Source organism: Arvicanthis niloticus, chromosome 25, assembly GCF_011762505.2.
Source record: "Arvicanthis niloticus isolate mArvNil1 chromosome 25, mArvNil1.pat.X, whole genome shotgun sequence".
NCBI classification, from domain to species: Eukaryota; Metazoa; Chordata; class Mammalia; order Rodentia; family Muridae; genus Arvicanthis; species Arvicanthis niloticus.
Window position 1 is genome coordinate 33,735,402 of NC_133433.1, and position 20,859 is coordinate 33,756,260.

Below are 20,859 nucleotides of genomic sequence, written 5' to 3' on the forward strand. Positions count from 1 at the left end.
TCATGCACTGTGAGGAAAGGTGGAACTGGAAACTTGATGGAGGTGAGGAACAGTCCCATATGAGGAGCCTATGGTGAGGTCTGGCCTGGGATGCTGCCAAGGGTCACGTCTGAGTCGATTGTCCTGCTGCAGCTGGGGTCTGTGTCAATGTCTGTGGCCTGAATTACCACTAAAGGCCAAATAGATGTTCTTTGTCTGGTCTGCCACCTGGGACATGCTGATCTAAGTGGTTTCTGCTGCTACTTGAAACCATGGGAACATGAAGGTCCATGCTGCTGTTGGATGTAGGGGTTGGTGTATGTCTAGATCCATGGTCCTATGGCAGCTAGGGTCTGTGTTGATGTCCCAAACTCTTATTACCACTAGAGGCCATGCAAATGTCCCTGGTCTGGACTATCACATGAGCCACTGTGCTGAGCTGTCCCTACCCCTTGCCTGGGCAGCATGTTAGAGTTGACCCTGATTTGGGGGGTTGGGGGTGGTGGTGGTGGTTGCACACAAGGGCTTTCACACACTTTGCCTGTTCTATCACCTTTGGAGCTGATGTGGTAGAAGAAAAAGGAGTTCTACAATTAAGGGTATGTAGGCACAGGGAAGGATTTTCTGAATGGGAATCCCGGTGCTTGGTAAATAGTATGAACAATGGGTGAATGAGCCTAAAAATCTTCTGCAGAGCAAGAGTATGTGTTAGGGAAGTCAGTCACAGAATAAGAGAAAGCTTTGCCTGCTGTACACTTGAAATGGGATTTCTATGTAGAATATGCCAAGAGTTCAGAAAACTAAACAATTAAACAACCCAATTAATAGGGAGACCCGATACAATGACTACAGTTCTCAAAAGATGAAATACAAAAGACCAATAAACATGAAAAAATGCTTCACTCCATTAATGTTCAGAGAAATGCAAATCAAAGCTACAGAGAGAGATCTTATCTATGGCGATCTTACCAAAGCCACAATGATAATCATTAAGAGAGGAAGGGAAGACAATACAGATGGAGAGAAGAGGAATACATAACACTAAGGATATTTGAAAAAGCCATAGGTAATCATAACATTTTATGTGTATCTAAAATAACGTATAATATATACAAATGAGGATATACGTTTATGTATAGTTTGAATGAGGTTATACCAGTTGGGATGATAATGCTTTCTTCAACAGTAGACTAAACAAAACCACTATATCAGGTGTGAAAAACTTCCTTTAAGACATTGGTCAGGTTAGTGCAAGCAACTTCCCAAGACAATGTAAGCTATTGCTGTTGTCCTTGATTGTTTCCCAGGATCTGAAGGTAAGTCCTAATTGCTGAAGACATCAGGCACTTCAGATAGAGGATTCAGAGGAATCAAGCTGGATCTGTCTTGAAACCCTCTTCCTTGGGATTCTTTCACTGTATTCAAAGGTGCTATGCAAACTGCTAAAGAGCAATTGATAGTTACACATTTTTTTGTGCTGACTACAAGTCACAGCAATGGTCAGCATGCCAATATCTCAAAATGTGCAAGAGTGGCACTTATACCTTAGTGGCAACCAACAGATGTATCATGGGACTTAAAGCATCTTCATATTTGAATTTATATTTGATATTGCAAACCTAGCCAACTCTACATTTCTAGTGAACTCATTATATTAGAGGAGAGCTGCCCCAGACACTTTCCTAAATCTGTATAATTCCCAATCATATTCTAAATGTTTATCTTTATACACATAAATAACTATAGGACTCACCCATCCTCAAGGATGCTTCTTTTTGCAGCAGACAAAGTTTGGAAGTTCCTTGTACTAACCTGACCAATGTCTCAAAGAAGGTTTCTCATGTCTGTTATAGTGGTTTTTATAGTCTACAGCTCGAAGAAAGCATTATCACCCCAACTGGTATAACTTCATTCAAAGTATACATATACATATATCTTCACTGGTATATATTATACATTATTTTAGATAAGATATGAACATCAAAATGAACAGAAAACTGACAGTGTGGTGCCCAGCCTCAACTGATACTTTCACAGCACAACTCCTACATATTGGCTCAGGGAACATGGTGGAAGAAGGGGTGAAAAATTGTCAGAGGCAGAGGACCAAAATATTTGTTGCACTCTTTTTTCGTCCAAGGTCTAGCCTCAACTTAAAGAGAGGTTTCTGACAAAGGGGTGTTTGGGAGAGGTGGAAGAAATAAGTTGAAGTCGATCCTTGCTACAAGCTGACAGCTCTGTGTTTTGTTTGAAACAACTCTCCAGAGATCTTCATACAGCTCAGCTTTTGCAGACCAAAGCCTAGTTTTTTATTTGCATATCATTTCTACTATCAACCCCAGGTTCCCTTTTGATTATCTCATGAATCACTATTTTATGACCTTGGCCCCTTGATTCTTGGGAAAGACTGCAAGTACATTTTTTAACACAGCAAATGAATTCAGAGATCTGCCTGCCTTTGTAAGCACAGACAATAAGCTAGATGGGTGGGATCTGACTCTGAGATCACCACTCCCACCATTCCTGGGCATAAACTTGCTCTACTCCAGACTGACCTTGAAATCAGGAACCTGCCTGCCTTTGTAAGCACTAACAATATGCTAGATGGGTGGGATCTTGCCCTATGATCACCACTTCCTAAATCTCTTCATCTGCTTCCTTAATATCTTTCTGACAAGCTGGCTTATAGTGCAGCTGCCTCTGTTCTTATAGGTCGGTGAATCCCTGCATACAATTCATATTACATCCTTATATTTTGCAGAGTTGCATAGATACATTAATGAACTCATGTTTTCAGAGTTCTTTCCCACAGTCTCAAAGACTAACCTAAAGGTCACAATGTTTACCATTTTGCTAAGGACATTAGACACATTCTGACTTCCCAAACTCATGCTGTTTCTAATAATCATGGAGTCATTAATTTTGGCACGGAGAACATTCCCCAATAACCTTGTCAGGGAGAATATTTCCCAAAGAAGGAACACAAGGTAAATTTTATACATTATTATACAAATAAGCCGTATGCCTACTAATTGTCAACACTTGGGGAGACTCATGTCATATTGGTTCTGCTCCAGGGGCTGGAACTGTGTCACACTGTCACACTCCAGGGGCTGGAACTGTGTCACACTCTTCTACAGTTGCCATGCAAGACTTGTGAGTTTTCTAGATATAATAAACACAACTACACCTGTGAAATATTAGCTAACAGTATGACTGTACAATCAAGAACTGGATAATTTCAACACCTGTTGACATACCAACACAGGTGAGGGAAATCTTATGAGGCCCCACCCCTAGATGAAGAACTCCAGGAAATTAATGGCTGCTAAGGGGAGGAAAGTTAGTCTTTTCCAGGAATGAGTACCTTAGTTAGTTATCTCATACCAAGTGGTCATCCCTAAAAAATATATACAGATGAGCAACACTAAACAGATTCAGCAAATTATATTTATATTTTTGTGCATATATGCACACATTCAACAATAATAATCAAAGAGGTGATGCATTTGAGAGTGGGGGAGGTTGAAGCAATAAGAGGGAGGAAGGAATGATATGAATACTGTACACATGTATGAAATTTAAAAAATATATTTGAAAGAAGGATGCATCGAAAAACATAAAAAAGAAAAAGAAAACAAAGAATGTACTGTCAAGGATGTGGAGGAAAAGGAGTGCTTACATACTGCTGGTGTGTGGGTCCACTGTAAAAGAGTCCAACATCCATGTATATAAATATGGAGGTTTTCCAAAGAACATAAAGTAAATCTACTATATGAACCAGTTATACTGCTGTGAGCATTTAGTTAAAGGAATCCTGTCAAAGTATCACAGAAACATTTACATATTAGTGTCTATTTTAATGTTATCCACAACAGCTACGTTAGAGAACCCGGCTACCTGTACAAAAACAGAAGTGGATGACAACAATAGAGGATGTATATGTAATTTTCCAACTATAAAGAAAAGAGTTAATACACACACACATACACGTGTGTGTGTGTGTATGTGTGTGTGTGTGTGTGTGTAGGAAAATAAACATAACTAAAGACAATCATATTAAGCTAGAAATGTAAGTATTATGTGTTTTCTCTCATATTGGCTTCCTAGATTTTACAGAGCTTTATAAAATGATGTCTGTATTTATGACATGAAAAGCAAAACTGTCTAGGGTAACAAAAGGGAGTAATGGGAGGAAGCAAGAAAGGAGAGGGCTGGAGTCATGAAGGAGAACCTGGCCAATGGAAATATATGATTGTATTTTAAAAATACTTCTAAAAGTAATGAGTTTTGTCAGTCTTCCTTATGGTACTTTATGTGTTCATGAAGTTGATTTAATAAACTACAGGTACTATTTTTTAAGACACAAAGTATGATGTTTATTCTAATCATGTCAGTGAAGTTGGAGTGACAAATATTTGACACTTTAAATCTACCTATTCCTATTAGTCATCTTGGCTTGTCATAACAAATACCACAGGCTTTATAAGTTACACACTATTGATTTATTTTCTTACTGCTCTAGTATCTGGAAATTTACCTCAAAATGTTAGCAAATTTGATTTTTACCAGAGAACAGCCCTCCTTGGCTTACAAAAGGTTTTTCCCCCCATTGGATGCTCAAATGTCCTTTCTTCTGTGTGCATGACCATCGCCAGTATCTCTTGTTTTTCTTGGAAAAAATAAAGTCATATTGGATATGACCCACCTTTATCATATTATATTAATAACTCCTTCAAGGCCCTAACAAAAATCACAGTAAAACTAGATGTTCAGGTTTCCACATATGAATTTAGAAGGCCATGATCGAGTCCATGTAACCACCCTGCTAGTTTTTATCCTAACCCTTTGCTCTTTTTAGAGCTTTTACCACAAATGCCAGCCCAGCAGGCATCTCCTGCCACAGGGTAGAAAAATATTTGACTAAAGATAGCAGAGAAAGAAATTAAACAAGACCTGCAGGTGGAATTAAAATTAGTGAGCTGAATGACTAATAAAAATGGAAAAATTGAAGGTTAAATAAATTTCAAAAGAATTAAGTAGCAAGTTTCAGTTGATTATATCAAACTCACTATTCTTCCAGAATACCTGGAAATAAGTTTCTTGAGTTCAAATAAAGAAGCTGCATATTTTAAATTCAGCTTCTTCCAGGCTAGCTAGCTCATAAAGTAAATGGTCTCTCTGTGTTTTAAAACAAAATTTAAAACATTCTTAACACCAGATGATTTCACTGTTCTTCTCAAACAAAACCTTCAGAGGGTTTTTGTTTCTTTTAAAAGATAAAAGTAGAAAACAATGAAAGAAAAGAAGTCTTTGAATTAGATTAATTTTGGAGTGTGAGTGTCCTTTAACAATGTTTTTGAGAAGTTTTAAGATAGAAAAAAATGGAAGAAAGGATGGAAGGAAGGAAAGAAGGGAGGGAGGAAAGAAGGAAGGAGAAAAGAGAAACATATAATGTAGTTCTAGCTACAGGAACACAGCAAATCAACACATCCATGAATTTGACAAAATATTCATGAATAAATCCAAGAATTGGTAAGAATTAGATGGTAACAAATGAAGCATAACCAAATAGTAGTAAATGAATTATTTAATGAATCATAGGATGTTGATCAAATATTTAAAAAGTAATTTGTAGAGGATCTAAAAATTGAGCATATGTGTAATGGCAATGTATAAAATAAAACATGGAACTGATTTATAGAAAGGTTTCTGAGCACAAAAACAAAGGGAAGAATTCATAAGAACAATATTAATAAATATCACTTTATAAAAGTAAAGGTCTAGAAAGTTTCTAGATTAAACACCAGTGTTAAGAACCAGAATCTAAGCCGGGCGTGGTGGCGCACGCCTTTAATCCCAGCACTTGGGAGGCAGAGGCAGGCGGATTTCTGAGTTCGAGGCCAGCCTGGTCTACAGAGTGAGTTCCAGGTCAGCCAGGGCTACACAGAGAAACCCTGTCTCAAAAAACAAAAAACAAAAACAAAAAACAAAAACAAAACAAAACAAAACAAAAAACAGAATCTAAAATTGAAACAGTTCCTTTCATTTATATCCAGTATTGAATAAAATCATATAGATTTATAGCTTAAGAAACAAGAAATCCATAAGGAAAGACAGAAAGTAAATATGATAGGAATTAAATTTGTATGCTATCAAGCAAAAAGATTATGGACAACGGACAAAGTAGAAGTTTGATAACAGATGAGAAAACTGAGACACATGTTGATTAATTTTGCAGACTTCCAAGCCTGAGTACTCTGGAAATGAAACTAGGTTGGCACTAAAACCAGCAAGAAGCAGTTAGCAGGCATGGTGGTGGCATATGTTTGTAAATTAGTAATTTGTATATTAGAATGACTGAAGCAGAAAGATTTTAAGATCAAGGCCAGTCTGAGCTGCAAAAGCCCCTGTCTCCCAAATTTCCCAGTCAACTTCAACTATACTTCAACTATAAGCACAATCATGCTAAAAGCAGGCAGGATAAGTAGATGCACATGCAAAGTATTAAAAATTAAAAAAAAAAAAAAAAACAAACAGAAACCTGTCTTATCCCTTGTATATATCAGGTGGAAGAATTTAGATAGGATACATTCCTCTACCCCTTTCCTTCACTGTGGAACAATGCACAACCAAAAAGGAAATCTAGATATATTTACATCATCAGCTCAGTACTACCAACATCAGCAACAACAAAATCTGCTCTGCTTGTTACCCTCCAAGGAAGCCTACAGTAGGGACTGTATGTGCAGAAAGATTCCTATCATTGCTTAATTGTCTTCTAGCAACTTGAAAGACAGCTAAGGAAAACTAAGCATCTAGAGAAAATATAAATATTGAACACAAGACAACAGGAGAGACACTCAAAGATGACCTGGTGGATACAAGGACACACAGATTCAAAGACTATGAACATAAACAATTAGAAAAACTTTCAGAGTAAAAAGAAATATGGTCCATAAGAAACATCATTGTATTTAAAAGAAATAAAAAGAGAACTCTGCTAATAAAAAGAAGCAAGGATGGTAAGATGGCCTTGCAGTTAAGAGAGTTTTCAGTGCTTACAGAGGATCTGAGTTTGGTTCCTGGCACTCACATGTAGCTGCTCCTGCTAGGCTGTAGCTACAGAACCAGCGGCCTAAATGCCCTCTTCTGGATTCCACATGCATATGCACTCATATATATATACATATGCCCATATATACACAAATACATAATTTAAAAATAGATTTTAAACAAGAAATACAAGGAAATACAATGTTTTAAATGGAGCACACTAGCAGAAAGATAGAATTTGTTTCCAAAATAAAAAATAATTTAGTAAGAAAATTTTAAAGTAAAAGTTTAAAATTATAGGGTAAGCATCTTTTGTTATTTATGAAATAGGCATTAACGTAAAGAAACACCAAATAGAAAAAGGGCAGAAAAATAAACAAAATATTTGTTAATAAAAATTTCCCTGAAGAATAAGTGTGGTAAGCACTCATTATGTGGCTGTAAATAGAACCCTACAACTTAATTAAATTCTCTGTGGACTAGATGAAACCCTAATGCTTTTTTTATGGAAAGAGATTAGATTCCAAGAACAAGGCATTGAACGTAAGGGAGACTCTCAGCAGCAACATCTTTGGCTAAAAGAATACCCAACAAAGGCATAAAAATAAAAAAAATAAATAAATAAAAACCAGGGAGCACTTGTGGTCTATGGGGAAGAATTTGGGACGTTTCCTTCATTTCATTAATCAATTCAAGGCTTCAGTATCTTCTTTTAAAAAATTATCTTCCTTCATTCTTGAGAATTTTATATATGTCTGCAATAAAGTATGATCATTTCCAGTCCCCACATTCCTCCTGCAACTGCCCTGTCTGCCCCTGCAAACCACACCCAATTATTTGTGGATAGTGTGGCCACTGGTGAGTTTCTCATGCTCAAATGGATCCCCCAACACTCATATACTCACAGGTAGCATTAACTTTACTAAGTAATTTTAAAAAGCCAGACTTCAGTTGATTGGAGGTACTAGGGCTCTCTTGGAATATTAAAATAATAAACACTCATGATTCTTTGTATTTATTAAGGAATTATCACACTACCTGGTGACTTAGCCTAATAGAGAAGTAAATAAGCAAAAAAGCAACAAATAACTAACTCTAAAAGAAACAAAGATGTTTAGAGAAGATTAATAATAATCATAGATTCTACCTACATAAGGCTTAGCTATGCACACCAATACACGCGTGTGGCAATATAGATCCTAAACGTTGGCCTGTGCAACATTACTGTTGGGTTGGTATGATCAGAAAAGCAATATGGGCAGACAGAATGCATGTGATGGGAACAAAATATTTACCTTCATTGCAGACAGTCCAAAGGTAAGAACTGATATTAAAAAGAAGGAAGTATTAACATAAGTATTTAATATTGTATACACATGTAAAAACAAATTCTAGAACAGATACTCGTTATAAAGAAAACATTTGTACTAGAAGACAGGGATTACTAAACAATCACAGAGGTAGGCAGAGCGAAGAGAGTTATCCAACTAGAAGGATAGAGTCTCATTGGGTTTTATTAAATGATTAAAATGCAATTTATATAAAACTATGAAAGATGACTAAAACTAAACAGAAATTCTGGAAATTAGAAAACAACAGAAATGGAAAACCACTTAAAAACAAGAATTCCTCAAGGCTATTATTGCTCCTGTATAAGCAGTGCTTCCACATAAAATCACTGAAACTGTTTAAAAATGAATCAATGCAAGGAGAGAGAATTCATAGACCAAGGTGGCAATGCAAATTTATTTTTAAAAGATATACAAGTTATAACAGAAATTAGATTCCAAATTGGAAACTATTGATAAGATAATAACTACCATGGGATGGTTCTCTATGATCTTTGTGAAAACTATGAAATTATCCCTCCCACAAGGCATTTACTGATTATATATACATACATACATACATATATATATATATATATATATATATATATATATATATATGGAGAGAGAGAGAGAGAGAGAGAGAGAGAGAGAGAGAGAGAGAGAATTCCTTATGCTATTTAATTCATAACTCATTTTCTGGGACACTTTCCAAAGGAAATAAAATCAGAATTGTAAATAAAATTTTGTGCCTTGGGAGCTTGTGCTTATATTAGTGTTTCTAGGTCTGGGTACTGATGGCGTTGTACAATGTGACTGCTTCTCAGACTGTAGAAGAGTGATTTGTGTGCTATTCTAGATGTAAATCGTTGATGTAAAATGAAATAGAAGAAAACGGTTAAAAAGTTAAAAGCACACTTTCATTAAAAAGTCAATAAAATGAAAATGTCTGTACTTGGGAAAGCAGGGCTCTCTGAGCCTGTCTTCACACATGGAACTGTGCAGAGACTCAGAACCTTCATTTTCTATTATGGAAATGTGTGGCATTTATTTTGCCATAGCATTTTAAGTAATGACATTGAGAAAATGTTTGTGTAGTAAGCATGGGCAATACTATTTCACAACTATATATCTTTCCCTGTGGAAGAGATGTTTCATTTGCTTCGGTGAGTGTCCTTTCTGTAGCTGTGTTTTCATCTACATGATGCTGTAATGCTGCTTCCAACTGTGCCTGTTGAACACATACATGTAATGAGACTATAATGGAGTTCAGTAATTTCATGTTATCCTCAGAACAAACCCATTTTTAAAATATTTCCTTTTTCTACATTGGAATCCAGCCAGTAATATGAAACACAATGCAAACAGATTTTGAGTCAAGTGCTATGGAACTGAAATTTAAATAGACTCAAAAATGTGAGCAACACCCTTAAAAATCCACAGAACTATTATCACAAAATTTGTGAAACTAATCCAGGCTGTAATGGCAAAAAATCCTCTGAAATTATTTTATATGTGCAGTGTGGCAAAATGCATAAGGTATCCTTACGATTGTTTATTTTTGCAAAAAGACACTCAAATATATATAAATAAACAATGTTACAAAGAAATTTGCTTTTGAAATAAAGCAGAGAAAGAAAACTTCCTTAAGAGATATGGACATAATATAAAGTCACAGTGATTGATGTGCTATGATCCTATAACAGGAAGACGGGCCTACTGAACAGAATAAAGTTCAGTTCTTTTCACATCCATAAGGAGAACTTGGTACCAATGGTATTAGCTTTGAAAGTAAGCAACTATTGCATAGAAGTGTTGGGAGAAGTCCATTTATACCATGGAGAAGATATGCATCACAGTGTCTCACTATGAAAAGTACACACAGAAAGCTTTAAGTCTAAGAGCATACATAAACATAGGCAAACATTCTGGAATTTGGCAGTATCAGAATTCTAAATTCTGTTCAACAAAAGGCATCAAAGGGAAAAAAACAGGAGATGGATATCAGAATAGGACTTTGCAATCTCAAAAGCTGGAGATTATTCAAAAGCTAATATAAATACGTATTTTTCCTTTGTCTTTTGTTGTATGGGCTTGTTTACTTTTGAGTTGAATCTTTCTATAGGCCACTCTGGCCTAGAACTCACGATTCTCTGCCTTCAGCCTTGCTAGTATCACTGACTCTAGTACACTGTTTTTCTTCCTTTCTGAAGTTGTGAGGATGGAAGACAGAGATTTGTGTGAACTAAACAAGCTCCTAGTCTCTGAGCTATGCCCCTAACCTAAAACCAAATGAGACGCATGGTTCAATCCAAGGCTTTGTATCAAAACAACAAGAAAGGAAAATATACTCAAGAAAATACAGGGCAAAGAATAGTAAAATATATTTTACCTCACTAGAAATTAGATAGATGCATTTTAATTTACAAGATCACCCTTTTAACCACTAAAGTGGTAAAAAGCGTTTTCAATACCAACCAGGAGAAAATACCTACAGAAATGAATATTTCCACTTCTTCTGATGACAAGTTTGACAGCATTTAATAAAAATGTGCACCTGCCTTCTGCCCCAGCAATTCCACTCCTCTGTAAGTATCACAGGGAACTCACTCACAAGGAGACAGAAGACGAGATCAGGAGAAGGTGGGGGCAATCCAGATTTCAGTCCCTGGAGAACATTTCAATGCAATGTGATCTTTACAGGACTGACACTGAGCTATAGCCAAGAGTTGAAAATGACCAGTGAATGCATAGAAACCAAGTAAGACACTTGGCCCAATGCCATATCTGAAAAATCCACTGAAAGGCTCAGTAAGCCACTGTGACTCTTTCTGGACTATGCATATACTTAATGAATACTCAGAGCTCATTGTGTTAATAAGACACAGTACGAGGCATGGCTGTGATTGTGGCTCTTGAGAGTAGCACAGAAGATGGGAGGAAGAAAATTAATATAGCACAATGGAGTTATTTTCTGACAGTTCTCCTTTAGTATGTCAGTTGCTATTACACCATATTACCATGAAGTTTTTCATAATACATTAGGATTGTTAAATCAAGTAATTACGTGTGTGTGTGTGTGTGTGTGTGTGTGTGTGTGTGTGTGTGTGTGTGTGTGAAAGGCCATCAGCGCCTCTAGAGCTGGAATTACAAATAGTTGTGAGTTGCTTAACATGAATGTTAGAGTCTGAACTCCAATCTTCCAGAAGAGCAGCAAGTGCTTTAACCGCTGAGACATCTCTTCAGCATCCAGAAATTTGTATTTTAAATTAGTCAATACAAGAATCTATCACCAGGCAAGAAATCAGAATGAAATGGTAAAACTTTAAAAAGTATAATATGTGAAAGTTATGAATTGAAGCATGTTAAGAACATGTGACAGTGGTTTAAAAACTGAACTTTTCCAGTTATCTTGGTTGTATCAGAACTCCTCAGGATGACTCTATGACCCCAGGAGGAAAGCAACAATACCAAACAACCAGAGCTCCCCAGGGTCTAAACCACCAGCCTGGGAACACATAGGGAGGGACCCAAGACTCCAGTGGTATATGTAGGGGAGGATGGCCTTGTCGGGCATAGGTGGGAGAGGAGTTTCTTGGTCCCATAAAAAAATAAACACAGAGTGGGGGGGAATGTGAGGGTGGAGAGGGAATAGTTGGGGGGGTTCGGTCACTGCCTCAGAAGCATGAGGAGGGGGATGAGATAGGAGGTTTCTAGGTGGTGGGAGGAAGTGGGGTAAGGGGATATAATCTGAAATGTAAATATTACAACCAATTTTTAAAAGGGGAAAAAAAAGAAAAGTTGTTAGAACAACATCTTTTAAAAAATGTCAGCCCCCTAGGAAAAAAAAAATTTTTTTTCTTGATACTAAAACTTGTTCTGAGAATTGTATATTGCAGAATACACAGCCTTGGTGTATCTATTCATCAAGCATGCTGAGCAGACCTGCCCAAACCTCCAATGTCCTGGAATTCCATCTGGATTCAGTGAAGACACAGCATCAGAGGCTTATCAACTTACTCTTCCCCCACCCCTCTTCTAATATCTCAACGCCTTTAATCAGCTTGAAGAAGTTAAAGAAGAGTCATCGCCCCTATTCCCTGAGCTTGGGGACTAATGTGGTTAATAATGGTCTGTCTTTTTAGGGTAAAGTAGTGGTTTTGTTGGAACAGGGAGGATTAGCTAGGACTTATTGCATAGCCATAGCCTATTGGTAGAAATCTGTATAATTATTATCAAGATGAAGTTATAATTTCTTAAATGGTACAAAATTTACTTTGATTTCAAATTAAAAAAAAAACAAAAAAAAAAAACTGAGCCTTATGTTCTCATGTTAGAAAAAAATATTCAGATTTAGTAAGGTATACACGTAGCTCATGGAACTAAAACTGAATGCTAGTATGTCAAAGATGGAGATGGAAAACAATACTAATAAACGATAGAAAAGATGTGTAGAGGAAAACACAAAGGCTTTGGGAGAAAAGCATCATAATAATGAAGCTCAAAAAAAAAAAGAAGAAGAAGAAATGACAAATAAAAATTTTAATAAAGCATAGATGTTGCAAATCAGCACCTCACTCAAGAGAAGATTCTTCTTGTAGTTGATGGTAATTGACATAGACACTAGACAATGAACGGAGTGCAAAAAACTTTGCAACACTCTGTCCTAAATGGGATGTCTTCATCAAATTCCTGCCCTCAAGGTTCAGGTAGGGATGTGAAAGAGGAGGTGGACACAATGGAAGAGCCAGAGATGACATGTGACTCTGGAGACAGAGAGTCTTCCAGACACCAAAGGGTTGATACATGTATGAACTCACTGAGTCTGTGGCAGCATATATAAGATTGCACAGTTTTAAATCAGATAGTGTCCAGCACCAAGAAGGGAAAGAGGACATGGGGTTCCTTCTCTGAAAACTAATTGCAATTGATACCTACTGGCAATGGGAAAATCAGCCTTTTCCAATGAAGTGCTATAGACAGAATTAACCACGTTCCAGGGCAGGCCCCATATCCAGGAGTAGGGTGCCAACACCAAATGAATTGGTACATGTGTGTGAATTTGTGAGTGTGTGTGTATGTGTGTTAAACATTTATTCCTATTGCTTTTTTATTTGATTTGATTTGTGTGTACAAGTTTGTGTTTGTTTGTTAGAGAAAAAGAGATCCAATGGCTGGCAAGTGGGGAGATGGAGAGGATCTAGGAGGAGTTGTGGTAAGGAAAACCATGATTAAAATGTATTATGTTTGGCTTCAGACCCCAGACAAGGGACAGAGGTGCATATTGTATATACCAAAGCAGACCTGTCTTTCAGGCTCTCCCAGAATTCTCCATTCCCTACCTGGCATACCCTGACCCAATCCTAAACTTTCCAACCCGGGGGCTGGGCTGTCCATCTCCCAGAGGCTCCTCCGTATATACTCCAGACATTTTGGTCTCTCCTCTCCCCTCCTCTCCTCTCCTTTTCTTTTCTCTTCTTTGTGCAAGTGCCCCCTCCCCTCCGTTTCTCTTCCTTCCCTAGCCACCCCCTTCTCCCATATCAACTTCCCTGACTTTGATCATTGAAGCCACTGAAGTTGACCACCTGAAAGTATCTTCCTAATAAACTTGCCTTTAATATAATCTAATCTGGCGTAAATTGGTTTATTTCACTTTTAGCAGAGAAATAATGTACCATATTACATAAAATCTTTTTAATTAAAAAAATTTAGGTAAAATACATCTCAGAAACTTATTTCACAATCTGACTAAAAAAATGAGATGACACCAACTTACAGAACTGGACGTAGAGCTTTGAGTGACTGGCTAGTTACCTGTGCAATCATCATGGGCGTGCTTGAACCCAAGCGCCCCCATATTATCTCTGCTTGGGCAAATTATTTAACCTTCCTCAATCTCAGATCGCTCCTTTGCAAAAATAAGATTAATAATAACTTATCCTCTCAGATAGCTTAACTATTAATTTAGACAGGTCGTGAAAAGATATAATTGCCTATAGTTAGGCAATTAATGTCAAACATGAATAATAATTATTGCCATCAATCTTTTGAGGACAGAGTGGCATCTCAAAGCCTCCCCTTTGTTCTTTTTGGCAACTTCTTTCATGTTTGCAAGCTTTTACTTTTTATATTTCAATTGTGTTCTCTGACAAAAATATCGATGCTTTTTATATTTCTCTCATGAACAACACATCTCTAAAATGTAGAAGAGAGTGGTGTGGGTTTCCCCTTCCTCCTGGGTCACCGGTTAGGTTATCACTTTGCAAGTGTGAAGGAACAAAGGTTTAGGACAGGTTTCCTGGTGAATACAAGAAAAGGACTAATTTCTGGGATCAGGCAGATCAATTTTATTTGGGGGTGAAGAAGGGCTATATAGCTTTTGGGAAGAAGGTAGGGGTTTCCAGGGTGGGTATGTATTATTGGCTGGAGCTTAAGGTACTAGGAATGCATGAAGAGGCATTCCAGAAATTCCAGGTACTTGCTAACCAGGTTCTTACTGGGAGAAAGGAAGTTGAGCCTGTAATCTTACTAAGCACTACAATAACATTCTTCAGATAGAGGATATGTGAGTCTGAGCTCCCCAGACAAGGTCAGGCAGGAAAAAGGAAGCTCTGATGGGAAAAGGACTCCCCCATTTTGTGCTGAGCTCAGAGGAGCTGTCTGGACAAGGTGGGCAGGTGGCAACCTTAAATAGCAGGGTTTCCACAACAGAGTGGTTGGATGAATAGAGTTTTCTGGAACTCGTTTCCTCCATTAAAAAGCCTAGCAGCCTGGGCACAGGGGGACGGTGCCACTCTGAATGAATGACCTTTGGAGAATGTTAGGCCTCAGCAAGGAAGAGTCTGAAACCTTGTGAGACTTGGAAATCTGTGATTGAAGCATAAAGGAAAGAACACAGTAACTCTGTTACTTTATCTCTGGTCTCTCAGCTTACTAGGACTCCCTTTGTTAGTAGAGCACGTGAGTAGCTCAAAACGCTCCATCACTGTGGACAGTGATGATGATCTTCGTTATTGGGAAAATTCACATTTGCCATAGGCTTGTAATCCAGCTGGGGAAGCAACTTGGCACTGATAGAGTAACTTTGCTTTGGAGAAAGAACTTCCACTGTCTTTTTGGCAGTCTCTGAAACCTAAGTTTCCACAATGACGCAACATATTGAGAAGCATCTTTTGTCTAAATTTATGTTCTCTTGAGAATTAGAAATCTGTGTGTCTTGAAAGGTCCAGGACTTCCCAGAAGAGGAGTCCACTTGAGTCACAGGATAGCACACACCCAAAGGACACACGAGACACCGTCTTGATGTAAGCACATGAGGCGGTTTATTAAATCAGAGCTCTGGGCCAGTCCATATCTCCATATCTGCACATGATTGGTTGTTTTACTTTTTTGAACACTAGCAGGCTGTACCATGGGGGCAGGGTGTAGTTCCTCCCTTGGAACTACATCGCAGTCAGTTTGGGATGTTCTTAACAGGCCTTTGTCTTGTAATTCCACCTCCTCTGTAACTAATTAATTGGGCCCAAACCTGCTGGCAGGCACTTTTAACTATTTAGGTTAGGGAAAAGGAATGGAATCAGGGCCCTGTTATTTTTATTAGTTTGGGCCTATTTCAAAATTCTCTTTCATTCTCACTTACTGTAATCCCAGAGACAGTCTGCCACAGTATGCAGAGGATTGTAGCTTCACCATCCAACTTGGTTCAATAGAGACATTGTATTCAAGCATCCAAGCCTATGCCACACTGCACATTATAAGGTATAGGTGTTTTAGCACACAAGAGACTGAAGGATACTATATTCAACAAAAGAAAGGTGAGGATAGTTGCCCCGGTCTGCAGAGATTCTATGAGACCCTAGGGAAGGGAGCAAAAGAATGAAAGGACAAGAGACATAAAGGATGAGAGCAAGTCTGGGGTTCTGATCAAGCTCTACAACTTTAATTTCAGGAGGCAGGCTATAAAGACACAGCAAGGAGAGGGTCATTGCTTATCCCACTATTGAATCCTCACTGTCTAAGACCATGCCACAGTCGTATCCAGCTCCCAGGAAATACCAGATGTTCTTTAAGTTCCTGGGACCTGAGGCCCATGAACATCCTTTCTTAACCTTGTACTGACTAGGCTTTCCGGAACAGCAGGTAATTTCCTGAGGTTCTCTTAGAACAGCAGGTAATTTCCTGGGTTTGGCTCCTGCAGATAGTTATGCTCTGGGATATAGAGCATGTCCAGTTGCATGAGGGATTCTAACACTGCTAGTATGGGGCTGGGGGGTGGTGGTGGCTAAGTTCAACAGACTAGGCATCTCTACCACATGTCATGTTTTCTTGTTGGCACTTTCACTCATGGGCAGGTACATGGAGTCCCTTACCATCTATTGAACATGGAGCAAGCAGTATGGTTCCCTGTTGTTACCTCGCCCTACTCTGTAATGTAGGTGTATGCCACTGTTAGAACTGAAAGTGGGTATCAGGGGGAGTGATGAGCCTCACCACACATGGAGATTTGTAGGTTTTTGTTGCTCCTGAACTAGGAGCACACATAGGTTGCATGCCTAGTCAGACTTAGGTAAGAGACTTCAGAAGCTCCACCACTCCAAGGTCAGCCAGTATCAGACACCCTTTCCTGTTTGTCTCTGTTCATATGTAAGGTAACAACGCCCGCTGGTTGGCATCACTCTCCCTGCTGACTGTCATTGCTAGAATCTAGCACTATAGAACACACCCCCTGTATACCCTATACCAGTTTTAAGGTTCATCATACTTGCCTAGAGCATGCTCACCCTAATGGATGACAGTGACAAAGTATCTATTTTGCTTTCCATGGCATCAGCTGTGTTTCATACCATTTGTTGAAGTTCCATAAGATATAGAGAGACTATTATGATGCCCACCTAGCATCAATACCAATATTGCATACTGGTAGACATACTTTCAGAAGAAAGTTGTTTCCTTTGAAAGCAACCTTATAAAAGAAGTAGAGATAACTAATTTACCAGATGTATAAACCTCAGTGTGGTATCATAAAATTATTTTTAAAACAAGGAGTATGATGCTTCCAAAATAACACAATAACTCTCTAGAGAAAAGATTATAGGGCCTGGAAGATGGCTCAGCAGTAAAGGTGACTGCTACTAAGCCTGGAGACCCGAGTTAGATCCCCATGCCTCCTTCAGCTGTCCTCTGATCATCTCTATATACTATCTGGGAGACACTTGGATGCATGGGAGTCCTCTGATTTGCACATGTTCACTTTTTGCCTTTTCTTTTACGTAGCACATGCAGGGATACACACACACACACACACACACACACACACTAAAATATAATACAATTTTTAAAAATACATAGAAAATATTGATAAAATTTCTGATAAAAAATTTAAAAGTGCGATGAAATGCATCTAAGGAAACTGATGAGATTAAAGATAAAAATACATTCTGTTGAATGAAATTAAAAAAATAATTCATGATACAAATGAGAAATATAGCAAAACGTCAATAACAACAGGCTCGATTAAGCAGAAAAAGAATATTTAAGCTTGAGACAGCTCTTCCTATTATTCCAACCAGGCAAAGAAAAAGGAAAGAGAGAAGAAATAATAAAGACAGCAGCTACCTTTGCCATATTATTAAACAACCCTATACCTACAGTTCTTAAAATGCCCAAAGAAGAAAGGAGATGAAATACTTTGTTGAAATAAGAGCCGAATAATCCCTTAATCTCAGGAAATCTATAATAATCCAGGTACAAGAAGACCAAAAACATGACAGTGCTGGCCAGAAAAGCCAGAAAAGATCTGTATTATAGTTATTATCATAGTTAAAGTGTGAAAAGTACAAGATATAAAAAGAGTGTTTAAAAGCATCCAGAGTATCGAATCCTACTCTGGAGAGCTTTTGTTAGACCAACTGCCCATTTCTCAGCCAAAAGTCTACTATCCAGAAGTGGGTGGAATAAATAAATCCAATTCTCATGTAATTTATTGTTAAGAGCATTGTGCCTAGCAAAGCCATAAATGAAGAAGAAAGAATGACTCTTCAAGATAAGAGGACGAGGGAATCCATTACTACTACTAAGGAGTATTCAAAAGATTTTTTTATAAGGAAGCTATACCAACACCAAACAAACAAAATCCTCATCAGGAAAACACAAAACTCAGTGTAGAGAAGATGCATAGGAGAAAAAAAATAACTTCACAAATACAATAATCCCAAAGATACACAGCACACAAAACAAAGTGTTAAAAATAAGAGTATGTATTAAACTTAATTATATATATAACAATTTTTAAAATGAAGTAGTTACTAATCAAAGACAATGATGGAATGAATATAAGAGTCTCATTTTACATGTATGCTGAAAATGAAAAGTTGGAAAAATATTTCATACATCCAAATAAAAGAAGACACAGAGCATGAAGTCAAAGGACAGTGATGAGTCACGGCAATGGATATGGCAGAAATACAAACGTACAGTAGAGCCTATGAACAATTACATTCCAATGAAATAGAAAACCAAGAAGAAATGAATTAATTTCCGGCCACTCAGAGCCAATAAAAATTGAACTATGAAGTAATAGAAAACCCCAGCTAATACTGAGAAATGAGGCTATACTGTATTGAAATACACCCCTCCACACACACACAAATCTCAAGACTATGCAATTTAATTTAATTCTATGAAGTTTTAAGGGAAAGTTGTTATTAATTCTTATCAAAGTATTCCAAAAATTTGAAAGGAAAGTAATTCTAAATTCATTTTTTGAGACCAATATGGTCTCTATAGTAACATCAGATAAGGATACAATGACCAAAATATAAACCACAGATAATTGTCTCTAATGAAATTAGATGATCAATAAAATGCAGCAAACCAAATGCAATAGTCTCAAAGAATGATCACTCATCATAATCAAATGATAAATGAACAGTTCAATGTACAGAAATGAAATCAAATCATATTTTGCTAAGTTCCACTTCCTATCTTCCTCATCTCTCCATGTTTTTTCTTTATACTTCTACAGGTCCTCATTTTCTATTAAACACAGAAATCTAAAGCTTTCAACTTAGACTCTACATATGAGGTGAGTGGTGCCTCTCAATGTAATATTGACCAGGAAACTCCCAGAAACTCTCAAAACAACATAAGCTATGGCAACTGCTCTTGGTTGCCATGGAACTAGGTAAGGCACTGTTATTGAAAACAATGTGTATTATAGATGCAGGACACAGATCCCTGGACCTAAGCTGAAATCTTCCTCCCTTCTGGTTATTATTTAGAATATATTAAGGTTAACTGTATATATGTGATATGCCCCTCTTTGTCTTCTGTTCTTGTCATACAAAACTAAAAGCCTATCAATGTATTTTGTCCTTCATAAGTGAGCTTTGCCACTCAGTGTCTCTTTCCATTCCCTGCCACGCTCCCTCCCTTGCACCCTTCTTCCTTCCTTTCTTTCCTCTGTCTCTCCTTGTTAGGAGCCGCGGTGAGCGTGACAGCATTTGCCATTGCAAGATGGCATGGGCATCCTGTCCTCCCACAAGTAAACAACTAACTGCACAGGTGCAAAAGGCAAAAGCGAGCCAAAGTCACTGCCCATCCCGGGGCATAATAGGGGTAATGAGTAAGCAGCCAATCAGACGTGAACACGCCACTATAGGGTGTATATAAGCAGTGCCTTTTCCGGGCTTGGCGTCTTCCGCTTCTACTGATACAAGAATAAAGCCTCGTTGTAGTAACCACCCGAACACTGCCTCACGTGTCTCTTTCACGGGCGAAGGGGACTCGGAAGGGGCACAGAACATCTCCTTCCCTCTCTCCTTCCCTCCCTCCTTCCCTCTGTGCTCCCCTCTTAGTTACCCCTCTTCCCCCTCCTCACTCTTCTCTATTAAACAAAAAATCCTTTGCTTTGTTGGAAATTGTCATTTTAACCTAACTGGTTGTAGGTAATTGCTGCTGGAGAATTGCATGGTTCCTCCTGCCATGCTGTGGGTAGTTGGCTGGGAATGCTCTGGGTTTCTCCAGCTGGAAGTTAGGCCAGGGCTGCTGTGGCTCCACAGTTCCTCATGGCTTGGCCCCAAACACAAGAAAGTTTTAAAACACATGGGTTTTAATGTCATGGCAGATGGTGGATGGATCTGGATGCACAGCCCCCCCCCCCCCCCCCCCCCCCCCCAGTAAAACCCAGAGCAGTCCTGAGTTAAATTGCAGGGATAGAGGGGGAGGGGCTGGGCAGGAATGCTTAATTGGCTCTACCCTCTGGTTTTCAGGTACCTCATTAGTATGTAAATCTCTCTAGGGCCTGAGGCCTGTTAATCACCCTCTACCTGTGCCTTATGTGTCTGAAGGGTGCAGGTTGAATGGAGATTAGACCTCAGACCTTGTATCAGGAGCCTGGGTTCTGGGGACATGGCTGAACATCCACAACCCAAGAACCAGGATACCCTTCCACGGCTGACAACTGGTTACTAAAACAATTATAAATAATTTTAAACTT